At 42.9% G+C, this 4,939-nt stretch overlaps 1 pseudogene; it reads right to left on the bottom strand.

The window, feature by feature from the left end:
• LOC100515694 lies at nt 543–3,455 on the bottom strand (annotated as a pseudogene).

The following is a 4,939-nucleotide window of genomic DNA, read 5'->3' as shown; positions in this document are numbered from 1 at the left end:
CATCTCCTCCTTCTCTCTTTTGGGAATAATCTTTGATTTTGAGTTCATTTTGTACTTGGTAATATCCTGGGCCTGATAGCACATTTTGCAACCTTTCACTTGAATATATTAAAATAGAACCACTATGGGAGTTCCTCTGTGGCTCCGTGGGTTAAGGACCTGGCATTGTCACTGCTGTGGCTCAGATTGCTGCTGTGGTGTGGGTTCAATTTGGGAACTTCCACTTACTGTGGGTGCAGCTCAAAAAAACCCCAAACAACTCTGTGAGATTCTCCAGATAAGCCTTTCCAATGCTGACTTTATTGCCAAGATTTTTAGAGTGAAAAAGCTCTGATTGGAGTTCCCATTGTGGCTCAGCAAGACCAGACTAGTACCCATGAGGATGTGGGTTCGATCCCTGGCCTTGCTCAGTACGTTAAGGATGTGGCATTGCCATGAGCTGTGGCGTAGCTCACAGATGTGGCTCAGATCCCACATTGTCGGCTGTGGCCAGCAGCTGATTTGACCCCTAGCCTGGGAACTTCCATATATCATGGGTATGGTCCTAAAAAGCCAAAAAAAAAAAGGCTCTGATTTACTTCTCCTCCTTGTCTCTGCACTGGTCTGGTGTATAACAGACACTCAAGAAATACTTCTTGACTAGAAGCCAAATGAATGAATGGTATGGATAAACAAGATGAAAGATTAAAAGATGGAGAGGCTCACTCACAATTGAAACCTTCAAAAAAATCCAGGCACTCCAAACCCCCCAGGCATTGTTAAGCTACCCAGAGGATACCATGAATTCCTTCAAGGCTCCATGGGTTAGAATTTGGTCTTCATTTTGCAGGTAGGATCACTTTGGTGGAGGTGGCAGTTGGTAGCAAAAAGGTAAAGTGACTCGCTCCGTGATGTTAAGGACTTGAGGCTAGACCCAGGCAATAGTAACTCTTTTCTGGAAATATCTTCATTCTTCAAGAGACGTTCCATGTCCTCAATGGAAGGCAATGGCTAAGGGATCAGAGCACACTCTGACATGTGTTTAAGAAACAGATCCTCCAGTGACTGCTGTCTTAAATTAGAGGAAACTTGAAAATGTTACTGGTGAAACTTAGGAACAAGATCTAGTTCTCAGTCCAAGGAGCTCAAGTTGTAAAGGAGATGGGTGAGCTACCCAGAAAGCAGTTTCTATGCCTACATGTGGTTGAGCAAAGAGCAGGGGATGCTCATTTAGGTGTGGCTATAGATCTGTTATAAAGGATTCCTTCTTCAAAGAAATCCAATCTTTATTTTCCTAAATAGTATTGTCCACAATTCTCCTTTTCATTAGAATATTTACGTAAGTATCTGATGCAAATCTGATGACAGGTTAAATTTATCATTGATCAGAACATTAGCCTGATAGAGGGAGGAACCTCCAGAAACTGCCAGAGAGACCAAAGCGCCAGGATCACTCTGGACAACCATCCTGATACGATATTTCACAGTGTCCAGTGGATAGTTTAACATGTAATAATGGAGTCAGGTCCTGAGACTGATAATATAACCCAGGCAAAATTCTCTCACAAAGGTTTTCCTGCCCAGCTGAGATTTGAATTCAATTGTGAGTGGCAGCAGATCAAAAAACACCAGCTGAATGGTATTTCAATTTCACTCTGATTTAGGGTTCTTTCTCAAAACCTCAGTTCTAGGCATTCCACAGTAAGAGGGTACGTAGTGAGCTCAAATTTGTTAGCAAAGAGGCTTGATGAACTAATCAACCACTTTAAGTCTCCGTTTCCATAGATAAAGATGCCTCGATCGTAGTGGCCAGTCTCCGTGTTTACCTTCCATGTCAACCCACTTCACAGCTCTGAGGTTACCAGTCCACAGCATGTTTGGCATGGAGCCAGGGACACATGGAATCCTTATTAAGCATCACCCAGAAATGTTCATCAGGAGAGTAGGTGTTCTTTGACCAGGCAAGTAAATCAATGGCCCTCTGGTCTTGAAGAAGGAAGTTAGCAAAAGTAAATGGTGAGATTATGCAGAGGAGGCATTTTTCTTATCCAAGTCCACCCCATGAAGGAAAACAAATGGTACCTCTGCTCCAAGTGCTCATAGGTGGTCCTTCTGATGATATGAGGAGGGGGCAGCACTCCTGAGGTGATGTTTTTCCCTTTAAATCCTTTCATATACTGAAAAATCTCCCTGTTTTCAGGAGGAAATCTTGCCCACAGGTGTTGATGGTATACCTCCAGGGGACCTCCGAAGCCGCTAGATCTTTGATGCAATTCACATCAGCCTGGAGCCTGGAAATTCCTGCGTAGACCACAAACTCCCTCTTGGAAGCCGGAAAGGCATTTGGGAAGCATCTCAATAGCCTTTCCACCGCATCTTTGAAAGCCAAGGCGGCTTTCTCATCCACATGAACACGAGACATTTTGAGGCATATCAATAGCCCTGAAGAGTCTCTCAAATGTGTCAAAGTCTTTGTGAATGACCATGACATGAGCCAAAGGGAACGCAGCTTCCTTGGACAGAGCTTTCATAATGTAGTGATTCTGATCATGCATTTGTGGCAAGTTATTTTTCTCAGTGGTGTCATTGGTGTCTTTCCATCCAAGATTTTCTTTCCTGTGACCACCATGTCACAGACTTCAGCAAACACCGAAGAGTTTGAGATTTTCTCCCCTGGCAGGTATTTTGGCAGGACTAAATTATTGCTGAAGTCAGTCTGGAGGTCCATCCCCAAACTCTTGGGGTATCTACTCTCACTTATTTTGAGCAAGAAGAGAAATACTGCCACACACTTAAAGGACAGGAGATCAACCACAAGCCTGAAGTTTTCTCACAATGAAGGGATTGAGTGAATCTGAGAACACAAGCCACTGGGGCTGATGGAACCAGAGCTGAGAGGATTGGGTACCTTGGTCCAGGTTAACCTCAAGGTAAGGTCCTGACAAATATGTCACAGTGCATTTCACAGTGGTCCCCCCAGATAGGGGAGGAGGTAGAACAGCTGTCTGTCTCACAGACCTTTTACCCAAGAGAAGGATGTCACTACCATCACTGAGGTCATCTTTGACCACAGGGACAGTGTACTTCTTCAATTTTATGCAGTCTCACTTGTCATGAGACAGGTCACCGCCAGCATGGATTCATGTTACAAAACACAGAATTGCTTAAATTTCTCTTTTACCCTCTTGTTGTTCTTGTTATAGCCAAAAGTCGAAATCCCAGACCTGGAAGTCACTGATAGCAACATTTTCACCTTAATGTTAGGAAGCTGAGAGAGAGAGAAGGGAGAAGGTAAATGGAGAGGAAAGAGAGGGAGAGGGAAAGAGAGGGGAGAGGGAGTGGGAGGAGAAAGGAGTAGAAAAGGAGGGAGGCCCAAGTAGAGAATCACTTATCCTCTTTAAATGTAGGAGTTTGCATCTACCAACCCTAAACTCCCGTCTGTCTCATTTCTTCCCTCCATCCCCCTTGGCAACCATAAGTCTGTTCTCTATATCCATGAGTCTGTTTCTGTTTTGTACATAGGTTCATTTGTGATATATTTTAGATTCCACATAAGTGATATCATTAGAACATTCTCTAACACCATACACAAAAATAAACACAAAATGGATTAAAGACCTAAATGTAAGGCCATATACTATAAAACTCCAGACAAAACTTTCTCTAAAAAAGATAGATGCACCCCTATGTTCATTGCAGCACTATTCACAATAGCCAAGACATGGAAACAACCTGAATGCCCATTGACAGATTAATGGATTAAGAAGATGTGGTACATATATACAATAGACTTCTATTCAGCCATAAAAAATAAAAATAGAATAAGATAAAATAATGCCATTTGCAGCAACATGGATGCTGAATAGTGGAGATTCTCATACCAAGTGAAGTCAGTCAGAAAGAGAAAGACAAATACCATATGATATCACTTATATGTGGAATCTAAAATGTAGCACTGGTCTTTTAACTGCTCTTCCTGACTCTAATTTTGGTGCCTCCTTTACAATATCCACACTGATGCTAAATGGTCATTCTAAATCACAAATCCAAATGTGGCATCCTCTTTAAATTCCACAGTTTTCTTAAAGCCTATAGAATAAAGTCCAAAATTCCAATAATAGTATATATGGTATCCCTGACCCTGCAGGATAAGCAGTTTCTTCTCTCCCCGTTTCATCTCTAGACACCTCCCCCCAACACCCTCCATGCTTTTGCCATTGTAGTCTATATTTCATTTGTAGAAATCAACTTACTTTTTCTTTCCTCCATGCCTTTGCACATAATGTTGATTTTTTTTTATTTTATTTTATTTTTTTTCGGAATGCCCTTTGCACCAGCCTCTTAATTTGGCTAAGTCAAAACTCAGATCATGAGTTAAAAAATTAAAAGGCTGGAGTTCTTGTTGTGGCGCAGTGGTTAACGAATCCAACTAGGAACCATGAGGTTGCGGGTTCGGTCCCTGCCCTTGCTCAGTGGGTTAAAGGATCCGGTGTTGCCGTGAGCTGTGGTGTAGGTTGCAGACGGACGCAGCTCGGATCCCCCGTTGCTGTGGCTCTGGCGTAGGCTGGTGGCTACAACTCCGATTGGACCCCTAGCCTGGGAACCTCCATATGCCGCAGGAGCGGCCCAAGAAATGGCAAAAAGATAAATAATAATAATAATAATAATAATTAAAAGGCTAAAGAAATGAGGAAAACTCTTGACCTTCAAGAGTTAAAGGCAGAGTTCCCATCGTGGCACAGTGGAAACGAATCCGACTAGGAACCATGAGGTTTTGGGTTCAATCACTGGCCTCACTCAATAAGTTAAGGATCCATGAGCTGTGGTGTAGGTAGCAGATGAGTCACTGGCATTGCTGTGACTGTGGTGTAGGCCTGCGGCTGTAGCTCTGGTTGGACCCCTAGCCTGGGAACCTCCATATGCCGAGAGTATGGCCTTAAAAAAAAAAAAGGAGTTAAAG

The sequence above is a fragment of the Sus scrofa genome, chromosome 16 (assembly GCF_000003025.6).
Source record: "Sus scrofa isolate TJ Tabasco breed Duroc chromosome 16, Sscrofa11.1, whole genome shotgun sequence".
NCBI lineage: Eukaryota > Metazoa > Chordata > Mammalia > Artiodactyla > Suidae > Sus > Sus scrofa.
Note: the sequence above shows the minus strand (reverse complement) of the source record. Positions and strands in the feature narration are given on the sequence as shown.